At 41.2% G+C, this 14,768-nt stretch overlaps 1 protein-coding gene across 2 annotated transcripts in view; it reads left to right on the top strand.

Moving 5' to 3' along the window:
- The first annotated feature begins 2,503 nt into the window (after window positions 1-2,503).
- tjp1b (tight junction protein 1b) overlaps window positions 2,504-14,768 on the top strand; it is a 36,068-nt gene continuing 23,803 nt past the window's right edge. For both annotated transcript variants that reach the window (XM_008290765.1, XM_008290764.1), the window contains exon 1: window positions 2,504-3,010. The gene's annotated coding sequence lies outside the window, so the exon portion shown is untranslated. The remainder of the gene's footprint in view (window positions 3,011-14,768) is intronic.

The raw sequence follows: 14,768 nt of genomic DNA, 5'->3' as shown, positions 1-14,768 counted from the left end.
CTATTGGACAAATGCATTTATTTTCCTCTGCTGCAGTGCTATGTTTAACGTCTGTCATGTCACTCGATAGCTGCAGTCATTAAAGCTCACAGATAGCCACGCCAACCTTTGCTTACTAGGCTGTTTTCCTGACCTGTACAGCTGAGAGGTGACTCACTCACCGTCAGGGGCAGCGCACTCTAAAAGCCAACCTGCTGTGAATTTCTAATTTGCTTTTCCACTCGTGTGATTTGTTCCTGCAGTCATACTCTGGTTTGGATCCTGTCTGTGTTTCTAAATGTGCTGATGGGAGAGAGAGAAGCTGCATTATTCTGTTGCACGGCATGTGAAACTCCCTCTGTGCTGCCGGAGCCAGTGATGCAAACACTGTCGTAGCGATAACAGAGGGTATTTCAAGGGCTTCAACGCAAACACGCCAAGAAGCATGAGCTCATATCAAAGCCACTTTAATCCCAGATGCAGATGGTTAAAAAGTTTACATTCATGCATTTGCAGCGGGGTTTGATAGTTCAATAATATTTTTTTTCTGCTTATATACTTCAGCCAGTTTGAATATTGCAATGCATGATGATAAGTTATGATGACAATATCCATCATCTCCATCATTCATGCTCAGAGACACACACCGTCCCAGCATGCTGCAAAAGGTTTGACTATATTTCGCACAAAACAAGACTGAAGAGGTGAAGACCACTGCTCTTTAAGGTTCCTTTATATTTGCGCCATTTACGACAGCTGCTCATCATATTTTGTTTTTCCACAGGATATCTGTGACTGCCCTTGTTTATCTAATTCTTATGACCTTGGCCAACTCGCATTCTTCCATTCAAGATGCCCCCGCCCCCTTCTCCTCCTGCTCCTCCAATGGAATCTGCAGCAATCTCCCTACGTCAGCAACATTGCAGGACCTCTGTGCTCCTCCAGCATTATATTCAGCCCCTATCTTCTCCTGCACTCATTAGTGCCAGAGGTAGAGGTGACAAGAACGGTCACACATTCTCAAAGTGATAAAATGCACAACAGAAAGGTGCTGCAGAGAATTCGTTACTTCTGGAAAAGCCAGCACAAAAACTAAAGTGCATGCGATAGAGTCTTAAGAGCGGGGTTTGCTGCAGTGCACAATTTACATTCTACTGTATATTGATTAAATCTGGATGCCCCATGGGAAGGAGTATTGAGCATCGTGACTGTAGGGTGGATTTTAATTCTATCCTCTGCATTTTAAATGGCTTTCTGCAGCATGTCATTACTACTTAAGCAACCTACCTCAGCTTTCCCCATAAAAAGTTTATGTTTGCTGTTGTTAAAAGTGTTATCCAAATAGAATTCTTGATAGCACACTTTGCATTTAAAAGCAAAATAACATCACTGTGACAGAATTTTGAAATAAATACTTGTTTTTACCAATTCTGCACACATGCAGAAAGGCATGCGGGATAAATCACTTTGCCCTTGTCCAGTACTTAGTTTTTGAAGGACACCTAATCAATCAAACCACATTTCTTTTTTTTTTTTTTTTTTTTTGAAATTCAATCTGTTCAATCAATATGAAGACCTGCTTAACATGAGAACGATCTCGTCTTATACGTTTTCTTTCTATTGGTGTTTCAATAAAATGGATCTGGAGGTAGTTTTCCAGGAGTCGAGGTATATTTACTGTAGCTTGCTGTTGCATGCTTACAGATGTAAACAAAAAAAAATCTTTATTGTTGCATGCTTTGAAAAAATATCCTGGAAAATGTGGGTTTGAACGCTGCGAAGTAGGTGCTGCAGCATTTGGATGAAATGTGTGGTGTAAAAAGTCTATTTACTTAATCCATTAAAGGTAAAATGATCATATAAAAAGATCTGTTTTAAACACTCTAGGAAGCCTTGCTGTCAATAGCTTTTTTCTTCCTCCCACGATTTATGAGCTCGATGTGTAATTCTTTGCATGAAAAGCAGCAAAAGGCTTCTTATGCACAGCGGCTCCTGTACAGAAAAGGTCTGTCAGGCCTCCTGCAGTTTACCTTCTACTGTACAGCTGGTGGAAGAGGGAAATCATATTACCTGGAAAAGGAGGTTATTTTTAGTGGCTCGCAAAGTTACTGCAGAGTGGTTATCTTAAACAGGCTTTTTCTGTTACAGACATACTTGGGAGGTTTTTATGGACATTGGGCAAGTATCTTTTTCAAATAAAAATCTAGACTGAGAGTTAATCTAATTTATTTTTGATCTGCCAACACCAACATAGAAGCAGCAGTCTATACTGTATATGTTTTCTTGAAGATCAGTGTAGGATGATGTAAATACCCCCTTTCAAAAGATGAATAAAAAATTACCCTATCTGCAGTAGGCCCGTATTAAATGTCAAATTTAAAGAACGCCTGTCCATACATTTTAAATAGAAGCTCAGTTTGTCTATGCTGGAGAAAGGTGTTATAACATCCTTATAATAGGCTATTAATATAACTTCCTTTGAGATGACAGAACAGTACAGTTTTGTAGTATTTCAGAGTATTTTATTTTTTAGGTTATTATCGCTATTAATCGATGGAGCTCTGTTTGAAACATGGATGACATAATGAACAGTCGCATCCATTCCTCCATTCGTAGCGGGCGTCGATGTGTTTCAGCGGGAACCGAGAAAGCTTCGTCGGTGTATTTTCTCCCTCTTCGACGGCCGTTTGTTCTCACGCTGGAATGGCGCTCGATGCTGCTGGATAGATGCTGCTGCTGCGGCTGCTGCTGCTGTGGGCAGCCTCTCTGCATCCCTGCGCTCCCTCTCCCCCCCACCCTCCCCCCCGCGGACAAACCGGAATGGTTTCTTCCAGGCGAACCTGTCACTGTCGCCGCGGCGGAGAAGGCAGCCGAAGTGTGAGCGCAGAGGGGGGGAGAAGGAAGGCTTCATCCACTGCCTGCCATTGCAGTGCGGCGGCTGCTGCTGCTCTGGAGCCACACCAGGAAGATCTTTTTCCTTTTCTGTAAGATATCCACAAGCACGCCGTGAGGACCATTGCTTTCGCTCAAGGTGAATGGGTTTCTTGATTTATCCCCGAGCGCGTTTTTAGGGAGCGTGTTTTTTTTTTTTTTTTCCGCTGTAGCCACGGGAGCTGACTGGATGTGTCCCCCTGCGGGTACAAGCGAGCGATAACGGTGCAAGCCGAGCGAGCTACCTCACTGCTAGCAAACTGCATCTGCGCGCTATGCTAAGCGGTTAGCTGGTTGCCCAACATGCTAACGTTATCTCGTAATTAAAATCATAAAAGACGCGGTTTATTGCTCTATTCTTCGTGGGGCTGCCATAAGCGGTGATATTAAGTCACACGCAGCCCCGCGTTCGAGCTGTCATCCGGCGGACGGGCTGTTAAGTGCGTCCAGGTAACGTTAGCTACGAGGAGCTAGCCTAGCCGCTGGAACAAAATGTCGGCCAGCTAGGGGGTTGATTTGACCAAGAGGGTATAAAGGGGGCATAAGATTTATTAAGTGTCAGGCTGCAAGGGGCGAAGAGGGAGTGGTAGCACGAAAGCAGCTGCTAGAAATATGGCATCGGTTTTACTAAATGAAAGGGAAGGTCATGCCGTGGCTCACCTTGTTTTGATGTTCCGTTAGTAAAACCGAAGTGGGTCTTTAGTGAAGCTAGGTAGAAGTTGGCTAATATTAGCTTGTTTGCTGCCATTAGTTTGGTGACACTGAAATACCTGCTCGCTTGTCCCGGTGTCTTTACACTGAAACCAGCTGTCATAATAATGCACTGTCATGTCAGCTGTGTGTTGGGGCTTTACTGTGGACCACAGTCGCAGTTTGGAGTAGCTCATACAAGCTAACTCTATTTACTGTGTTCATGTCCACATTAATGGATGGACTGTTGCTAACGTGGACTGAATGCACCAGTCGTCACCTGTTGAATATTGATAGTGATGGATTGTGGTTTTGTTGTTGTTTTGTCACGTTTTTACATTTGTTGTAAACTAGTAATAAGTAGCTCATACATGGACAGATGACGTTAACTTGTTTGGGGCAAATTATCGTATGTAAAACCTTGTGATAAACATAATATCAGAATTAGATCCTGACTTGATGTTATCACAGAGCCTTGTTGTCGCATTTTTTTTTGTTCCTCTTCAGTTTCTTTACCTGATCTTTAAAAATACAAATAATGCAGTTTTCCACTAATTTGACTGATGTGGTAGATAATGAATGAATGAATGAATGAATGAATGAATGAAAATGTGTCTGGTTGGCCAACTTGTGTCACAATCTTGGTTTACATTGCATCTTGTAACCAGGATATCAGGTATTAAATATGCATATAATGCTTTTTTTTATTTTTATTCTTGCTTAGCCCTCCATTCAGATTGTTTTCATGTATTTTGGGAATGGTGTGAGGCAGATATGGTCCTGCCATACTTGTCTCTGACTTGTCGTTGATTGGTGTCGTTTACATTTTCGATAACCTGCTTTGAATTGAAAGGCAGCTCACACACACAGATAATGACTGCAGTGATATTGCACCATGACATGACATAAATGATTGGTATACTTTTGAGTGGAAGTATGATGATTCATTACTGCACATCTCAGTATTGGATTCCCTAAACGTCCTAAAACATGTCATCACCAGCATCTTAATAGCAATGTAGCATGAAATGTTACATGAAACTGCAGCTGGGCAGAGAAATAAATTTGTCAAATGAAGTGGGAGAGGCACATCACAGATGATATTTGTGACAGCCAGTAGATGTTTCATTGCACGGTTAAACTGACTTTTCTCTCCCCCTCTGAACAATTCATACGCCGGAGTTGTGCAGGGAATGAGTCTGGAAAACATGTCACCTGTGAAGAAGAAAATATCTAGCTGTTCAAGGGCAGCAATACATGTTGGCCTGTAAATCATATTGCCCTAAGCTGTCATGGGAACCGCTGTCATCCGAGTCATTGTGGTTTTGGAAGGACAAGTTTATCTGATATTCTGCCTGCTTATGTTAAATTTGACAGCAGCTTTATAGTCCCTTGTATTTATAGAACGTGTCTGGTTTTAGGGATTTTTCCATTTTCTGAATTTAGAATAGAATAGAATAGAATAGAATAGAACTTTATTGATCCCTTTGGTGCAAACCTCAGGGAAATTGTTGACATACTAATGAGACTGCAGCGCTGTTTTTTATGATGTGTTGACTAATTGTGTACCTTGAAGAAAAGTTTTCTATATTTTTAATATGTTCATACCAAAATTAATTATTTTATTAATATAAACCAAATAAGCGTGGATGGGCTCTTTGAGGTAATTAATGATCTGACTGTGTGGAGATCTAGTGCTGGAAAACAATGGCAAAAAATGCTTGGTTGCTGTACATAGCATGTGTTTCAGGGTTAGAGGTAGCCTAGAGCTGCCACTGGAACAACAAAGGAAAGAGATTTAATGAGTTAGCCTGCACCTCTCTGAAATACTGTAGTATCTCTGCTTCCAAGTGTTTAAGCATGTGCTGTTACAATGTTTGAATATTCTGTCCATTTTCTCAGTCAACCGTATACACGACAAAACAACTCAAATGTGATTGTGTTGCACATACTGATAGGCCTAACCAGTTATATCTTGTGCATCAGACTAAATGTATGAATCATCTGTTCCTTAATTACTTTACTCTACCTCAATTTTAGGCTACAATTTAGAGTTCACAGGAGGTGTTAATTGATTGGTGCCTTGGAAATTGAAAGGCCATTGCTTTGATACACAGCCAAGCTAAGATTTCTTAGTAAAGAGCTTAGAAAGAAATGACATTAAAATCCATGTTTCCATAGTACAGGAAACCTCTGTGTGAACAAATGGCACCTTTACATTATGGTTGTAGCTCTGGTTGTACAGAAGCATGCTTGTATAAATCAAGCCCATCATAAATCCCTGTGGTGTGGAATTATCAGGATGAAGAGGCTTGCAAAGTCTTTCATCAGTCACATTTCAACATGAACCTCCCTTTTCTTATAGTGTAGAAACACCCCCTATCATTACTGTTTTTCTTTGGCTCCGTTGTCCTCATTTCAATCTCTGTGATGGAGAGGAGGCGGGGTGCAGGTCAGTGGCTCAGCTTATCAGCACATTCCTGCCCTCTTGTGTGCTCGGTGTGGGGCACTGATAACTTCCACTGGGCTGATTGAGTTCAGGAGCTGATTTCCTGGTCCGTGTGTTCAGGACACTCCAGCTCTGGCTATGATCACTGACTCCAGCTGTGGTGCCTGGAAATAGACTTAGTTCACACTGAGCCACTGTCCCTGAAAGTGAGTATCAAAGCTTTTTATTTGACTTATATTGTTTAAGGGGAAAATGGTGTATAGATTTGTTTGAGGCTACAGATTGCATAGTTTTCTTACGACAAAAAAAAAAGAAAAAAGAAATTGATGTTTTTACCAAAAACAACCATGTTAATGTACTAGCAAATGACAATTAAGTGTAATGATGTAAAAAGTGTTGCGTTACTGCCTCCAGCCTGCAGCTTTACTGTTTTAGTTTAGTCTTGCTGCTCTCATAGATTCCCTTTTGGCTGCAGCAGGCAGCTAATTTGAGCGAAAACGCTGTAAAAACCCACTGCATCGTACCTGCTCAGCATCAAATCTCTAATAGACTAGGGTAGCACATATGCGGTGAACACAGTGGACGATTCAGCAGCTAAAGAGTCAGATATTTCTCCAGGAGCTGATGGACACTGAAAACAGAGCAACAAAAAGATTGAACATTGGAGCTTGAAGTTATATGTTATTGGACTGTAACAGTAGTATGTTAGTAACTCCCCTCCCCCAATGGCAAATAGGTAAAACAAAGTCAGGTATGGACGTTTGAATATTAAAAATGCCTTAGATGGATAACATATAACATGCTGTTGTATATAATGATATACCTCAGTCTGACGACTCACTCCATTTTCGGGCAGTGCTATTTTCTGCAGAACAACGAGGCTTGTGTCGTGTGTTATGGAGAAAAGGTGCAAGGAGCAACAGATACAGAGAAGGAATACAAAACACGTCTGTGACAGAGGAATGTGTGTCTCGTCTCATCTGAAGAATTTGTACCAGGACACCAGTGTTGGACATAAAGTACACAATTCATGACTGCTTCAATATTATGACAGGAAATGCTGTAATAGCAGCTAATTATCATCGTGTCTAAACACTGATCTGACTACTTGTTAATTACAGTGTTGACAGCCGGCCTTAATGTTTCACACATTAAATAAGATTTGCCTGCAGACTCTATTTTTAAATGTGAAACCCAATCATTGTTAGTTAAATGTATTGCAGTGTTGACGGTCTTAGCTTTCGAAACATCTTTGGCATGTCGTGGTCTGTGTTCAAGATAACACAGAGGCATTTTCCTAAAGCTTCATGTCCACTAGTCACTTGGACATAGAGTTGTGGTTCATTTGTATGAAAACAGTTTTGTTCTTGCAGCACCATTTCTTACTCAGCTGCTGCTAAACATTTAAACGTTTTACAGAAACATTTCTAAGCCTTCATATGGTAAACATTAAAACAAATGTCACGGTAGAACGAGATAAGTGTGATGTTTAAGCAACAAAAACAATCTACTGGGAAATGTAGGAAATTAGAGCTACAGAGGAATGAGTTTATAGCGTGCCACCACACATTTGCAGTCTGTAGTCATGAATGAAGTAGTATAGAAGAAGACATAGCAGTGGCAGAACTGCTGACTTGTAGCGATTAGCAGCTCAGGTTCTTTACATGCCTCTTTTGGTTGATGTGGAAATAATTAATTTGGAGACAGGGAGGCAGACGCTAGTGGAGAGAGCAAACTATGTGTGGTATCTGTCACCCGTCTCAGACTCTGCTGAGAGGGATGTAAATTTAACTTGTCCCCTTTGCGATCACTGACTGGGTGTCTGTCAGGCTTGTCCAACTTGATCATTATCCTGACTGATATGTGGGATTTCATGACCCACATGGCTTTGGTTTGGTGTTACTCCATATCCTACAGTGCTGATGAATGGTATTTGTAATATTTGTACAACTGTGCAACAGTTTTTTCGGGGCTGAATTCTGTTCAACTTTGAATGCTTCTCTCTCAGACTGTGTTTTTACAGTATCACAGCCTGGAAAACCTGGACGGGGTTTTTGTTTGTTTGCTTTTTTGAGTCTTTTTTGTGTATTTGTTGTATGCTGTCAGTGTGATGCATTTCATCTTTCCACACTCAAACAAATCTGTGATAATGCCATATAAATCCGTTCACAGCTGAGTCATCCGTTTACTTTGTCTGGATGCACAGTGCGCCTGTGTCAGTGGTCACTGCTGCTAAACCTGCTCAGACAGAGCAGGGGTATGCAAATGACGTCCTTACCGCGGTCCGTAGTGACAGTCTCATAAATGTCAGGAATTAGATAAGAAACGAGCTGTCTGTGACATGCAGTAAAGGAGGTTTTAAGTGCATGAGGTTGAGTAGATGGTTTATAGTGTAATGTCAAAATAAGGCACCCTGAGCTTTATGTGGGTAACCTTCAGTCCATGTCCAGTAGGATGAAGCCCACAGTGAACTGTTGCCTCTTTAATCTCTGATTCAGAATGGAAACAGCAGCGTACAGTAGTTTCTGTTGCAGTGGTCTCACATGTCTTCTCAACATGACCGAGTACAAAACTTAGCTGTAGCCCCATCCTCAAACAGCAACTCTGTCTGTATATCTCTCTCTCTATATATATATAGCGCAGATGCTTGAATTAGCCTTAGGATGAATTCACATGTTTGTGCAGCCGTGCGTCATGCCCCTGTAAAGGAAGCATGCAAGCCCTAACAGCATAAAATGACTCAGCTACTAAAACAAATGTAAACAGTCCTGACCAGTTGTCATACAGTGTCCTCTAAAAGCTGTTTGATTGTATGTGAGACACAAACGCTCGATTGCACTTATCCAAATATGCACATAAATGTCTTCATGGGGGGGCAAAATGGCCAAGTGGCTCTCTAAGGTCTGATACCGTCCCATAATATAGGAAATGTTTTGGCCAGATCAACATAAAATGAATGCCATTGACTGCATATTCTTGATAAATACCAATAGATTAATAGACTTTCAAATCTGTGTTTTATTAGCTGCCATACCAGCAGTGTAAAATAGACTTTGCAGCAAATCAGGACCAAGCACAAAAACATATTGACCATTACGTCCTCCAGAGCAGGTTAGCTGTGCAATGTAAGTTATCACAGTAAACTAGCAGGTTAAAAGAGAGTCATGACACTCAACAGACCTCACTACATTATTAATCTGGCTTTGTAGTACATCCCTCTGGTTGAACCTTGGCTGTATGTCATTCCTGTGCTCTCTTTCCCGTGTCACTATCTAATAAATTTCATAGAAATGCCAAAACAATTTTTATAAATGTCAATCCACAGCAGGGCTTTATGGGGGTACTACTGACTTGCGCTCAACAACTTCTTGTGTGCGGCAAGGTCTGTACAACTTGATCAAAATGTCAGAATCCTCTGATTGTGGTAAGAATTGCAATTCTTGTAACAATATAATACGAGAAATTCCACAGATTACTAATAATTTAACGATAATCATTTCTCCACTAAAAAGAAAAAAAAGATTAGAAAGCTACAAATGCTCTTAAATTCATCCATCAAAGAAATGTTTCTATCAAGGATTTTTAGCATGGCCAGCAACAATATATTGTAGCACCAACTAAAAGAAAAGTGGGTATCCGCTGCCTAAATGTATCAGACACTGATATTCACTAACAAGAGTGTCAGAGCTCAAAGAGTCGGTCATTTGTCAAATTTGTCATATTTGCACACCACAAACCTACACATGCATGCAAGCGTAATGCTCACACTGCAGAGGTTGCATTTTTGGGCACCAATTCAGTGTCAGGTTGCTCATTGGCATCCATTTCTTTTCCATCCAGCTGGTCTCAACAGGGGGTAGTTGTGACCATGCACAGCACACGCTCCACAGAGACCGCTTGGTTGTCTCTTCATTATGAGCACAGAGGCTGGGCAGACCGCACACACGCAGCGAGTAGGTTGTCGTAGTCCCATATGCATGTGGTACATTTTTTATCTAATTGAATCGCATTATAAGCGGTTATATAATTGCACAGGCTGGCACAGTGACTGCAATTGTGATTTGATTAACCATACAGCAAGACCAGCGTGTCCAGTGAGCTGATGGCTGATTTAACACCTGTCAGGATGCAGGTTCGAACCGCTGATGAAAACAAACGTTAATGTACCACACACAAGTACAAAGCCAGGCAAACGTATCTGGGTTGACACTGACTGTGCATCAGCCAAACATATTTTTCATTGGATGGAACAATGTCCTTACTTTGGTTTGCCTTTTTTTTTTCCTCCATACTGCAGTGTAGTAGTAATTTACTGGATAATAGTAATATATGAATAGTAATGAGTTTGCTGTTTCTGCTTTTAGAGGCTAGTACTTTCACAGATTCAAGACTTTGAAGATGCAGAAAAATGAAGGTACTATTTCAGCTGTGTAGTAACGTGAAAATGGAATCGAGAAATGTCCTTTAAATTGCTCTGACACATGTTCTTAAGCAACTTTCCTCACTGTATTGTCTTAGCTTGTTTCTTAACGTGCCTCCAAGTCTCACGTTGCCCTTATGGTACTTTAATTTGTCTGCTTCGTTAACAACCTCATCATTTTCGCAGAAATTTCCCAAAAGGTCAGATTTAATGGCGGTTGTGTTTGTGTTGTCTTTAGCTGCAGTCTAAAAATACAAAGTACGTTGTCCTCATCTACTCTCTGCGATTACTGAGCATCAAACTGACAGCTAATCTTCTGTGGGATGTCATTGACACAATGAGCATAATTTATGCATGCAATGCAGCACACCTGAGGAGGAGGGCTGTGATAATGTCCCACATGCTGAGCGAACTGGTAGATTCTGCTCTGTTTCAACACGGCAGCTTGAGGGTTAAGTCCGATACAGCAGTTTACACTGCGGATGGATGTTCGCTAGTATAGAGGAGTCCCATGCTGTAGCGGAACTGCAGATCCCGCACAGATCGCTGCCAAGCCGGAGGGGATTTGCTTCGATCCCATGAGCGTGTAAGGAGAGAGTTAGAGGGAGGGCTACATTTTGGAGAAAGATGTTTGGAGAGGACACAGACCCGTGCGGGGCAGAGGAAGCTTTAGAGTGTGGCTGCGGGGTGTGTTTCATAACCCCTCACCTGTGGTCGTAATTTCTTCGGTATCAGAGCTAAGAAAAGAGAGAGGAAGGTGGGGGCAAGTTCCTCCCAGCACTGATTGGTGCGGTCATGCACTGAGGCTGCTGATGTGCGTCTGCAGGAATCTCCTGCTGGATTTACGGAGGAGTAGCTGGAGGTTGGAGACGCTTTTGTCTGAGTCCTCGGTAGTGACCAGGATGAACTGATGTAAGTACCTCTGATCTTCCATGCATCCACTGTTATCTGAATACTTATGCAACATCCCGAACAGATGAAGAGAATCAAGTGGATGTGAAGTCTGTTTCGCTGTAGCCTTTAGATAATGCTTGTCTTTCATGGCTGTAACGGCTGGCGATTAACTTTTATGTCAGACTTAATAGGTTTCATCTCTTGACCTTCGTATCACTTATGCATTGCTGCGTCTCTCCTGCTATCTCTCCTCTAATAGACATCTGCAGTACAGTGTCTATCCATGTTGTATGTGCAGAGTGTCACTTATCTCTCAGGGGACCCCCGACTGGTGCTAAGGCATGGGCCCTCATTAGCATTGGACAATGTTCTCAGAGAGGCAGGGGAGTTTTAGCAGTTGTCAGCACTCTCCAGCACATCGATTTCAATTTCTGAAGTGATCAATCATCTTATTCTACTTCTTTGTTGCTTCACTGCCAGCGGCCACAGTGGAGTGTGATCCTGTTGTTAGTTTGTGTCTTCGGCCGCAGTGCAACAAATCCTTGTTTTGACTGAGCAATTTGTTCATTGCTGGCATGGCACTCTTTGTCAGTGTCATTCCTCATGGGTTTTTTTTCTTTTTCTTTTTTTTTAGCAAATGTTACATTTTCTGCACGACACCCAGACTCATTTAGTTTCAGTACTTTTGCACAAAGTTGCAGAGAATTTTGTTGTTTTTTCAGCCTCTAAATAACGATGTGTATTTATCATTATCCTGTTTTATTAAATTACTAAATATGCATTCTTCTTAGTTGACTTCATTTCAGCTAATCAGCAAAAGGATTAGCTAAACTGAGTTATACGTAATTTAGTAACAGTCTGAGTAACGTGAGTATTCTGTCATCAGCATAAAGTATCCACGATTTTAATAGTTTGACATTTGTATAGTCACATTTTTCCTGTACTGGCACTGTAAAGCATTTGTAAAAAATGATCTAACTTTCTTTGTTTTCCTCCGGATTCACAGACAAATCCAGCAAATAGGCACGAGAGAGAAAGTGAATATATGTTCTTTGCAGTATTGCATCATTTGTTTCAGTCGACCCGTGGCATTTAATCTAACAAGAGGTTATTAAACATTCTACAGTGTTCATGCTGCAAGTTTCCCTCAAACACTCTGTTGCAGCATCACAACGGCAGAATTAATGAGAGCTATTTTTAGCTACTGTGGTCCCAGAGCGGTCAGAATTGAATAAGGTTCTGCCTCACCCCGAAACCATACTACAGCGCAAAATCTATTCTCTTTGTCAGAAAATTGAACACTCCACCATCTTGCCTCAGTTTCCTTTTCAGACGAAATATGATTTGTTTTTCTGCTGAACAGAGAGCAGGGGAGCCTGCGCTATTTAATTTTAATGATGTTCCAAACTGAATACAAAATGAATCTCCGTCTCAGCTTCCCTTTTTATGGGTCGTGTCAGGTTAGTATTGTGATGACGCTTGTGTTTGTAAGGATTTTTGCATTCAAGTGGGAACGAAGATGCTCATCTTTTCTATTATTTGCTTCAGATTTTATTTGACACAGTGTATTGATAAATATCTTACTGTGTGTGGTGCACCCAAGCAGTTGATTTCATCAGGTATTAAATTAACAATTCAGGTGGACTGACTGGTCTCTGGTTTTGTGATAACTACAGCATACAGAAAGGGAAAAGGAAGGCAGAGATGTGAGACTGGAATTGCAGCACAACCCCAAAATTTAGCCTCTGTCTCTGTTTTACCAGCCAAATTGATATTGATAAAAAAAAGTGTCAGAGCACCCTGCCAAAGTGGCTGTTAATAATTTCCAACAATAGACAAAATTTACTGTTGTACTGGCATGAGACTGGGCCACCAGCTCACACAAGTATTTGTGTGTTTGCCATTGTTCTGCTTTATTGACACTGGCCCACAGATAAGTTCTGGTTACAAACATTATCCTGACACACTAGTTGTTTGAGGTTACATGTCCCTGAACTTGCAAATAATCTATATGCACATGGAAACGAATACCTTGTAAGGTTATTAGTGGAGCATTGTGAGATAGAAATGCTTTCTGCACTTCATTGTGTAGAGGATTAAACATGGTGGGCCTGATGACTAATTGTTCTTCCTACAGCTGAATAAATAATTAGTAGATTGACAGAAGATTAATTGAAAACTATTTTAATTATTGTTCAATTGTTGAAGTCATACTTCATGCAAAAATGCCAAGTCCCTGCTTTAAGCTTCTAAAATGTGAATTTGCTAGTTTTCTTCTCATATGATAAAACTGTGTTTCTTTATGTTTTGGACAGCTGCTCAGACAAGGCAAACATATTAAAGAAGTCAGCTTATGCTTTTGCAAAGTGTGATGGGCGTTTTTCACTATTTTCAGTCTGTAGAGCAAATAATAAATGGAGTAATCAAGAGGATAATGTGTAATCGATAGTGAAAATAATCGTTAGTTGCAGTCTCCTAATTGATTTACAAGTGAAAATTAAAAGCTTGAAAGACTGTTAGAGCATTATTTGACTTGCATGCTGTTGTAATTGTTTGTTCCGCAGAGGAATAAACCCACAGTAGGCTTATTGATGATTATGTTGTTTACCATTTGCGTATTGACTCTGAACAGTCCCTTTTGACCAGAGCTTTCCCGTCCTTCCTCCATTCTCAGCTGTGTTATCCATCTGTGTTGTAGTGCTGGCTCCCAAGTTGCCTGGTTGTAATCCCCCAAGCATGACCCAACCAACATGGTGTGTCTCCGCGGTGGAGCGGCTGCCAGCCTTGGCTCTGGCTTGTGGCATGAAGCTTCTCTTGGCACTATTTGTCTGTGACCATAAAGGACGTACACCACAGTGGCACTAACATTTATCCATCACTGAGTGCTGATGAAAGTGTACTACAAACTGTACACAGGAGCAGAGCGGAGTCCTCACGGTTCACTGAAACCTTGGGACAGTCTACCATTGTCTTTATTCCTCTTAATGTTACTTGCCTGTGGAGATTAGTGTCTTTGGTTGTGAATAGGGCACTGAGATGTTGGTTTGGTTGTGGGACAAAATGCAAAGCAAACAGAGAAGTTTTTTTGTGTGTCTTTGTTGATTCCTACAAAAGCAAAGCAAAGCTTGTTTTCAACAAGTATCAGGTCATCAGAGCACACTTGTGTTTAGATGGACATGTAGCAACAAATACGTAGTGCTCATCTGAAATTTAAAAACGGCTTCTGTTTCAGATTTAATGCAGCTGTGTCTTTTTTAAACCTCCCACAGTTGAGAGGAACCTTCAGACACGTCCTGAAAATGTCAGGCCACTTGAACAACACCACACTGTTCCCCCTCTGTTACCAGAGCAACAAGCTCTGCAGGAGGAGAAAGCAAAATTACATCCCTTCAAAGTGAAAGGTGT

Source organism: Stegastes partitus, unplaced genomic scaffold (genome assembly GCF_000690725.1).
Source record: "Stegastes partitus isolate 25-593 unplaced genomic scaffold, Stegastes_partitus-1.0.2 Scaffold694, whole genome shotgun sequence".
NCBI lineage: Eukaryota > Metazoa > Chordata > Actinopteri > Pomacentridae > Stegastes > Stegastes partitus.
This window is presented reverse-complemented; position numbering and strand designations above follow the sequence as displayed.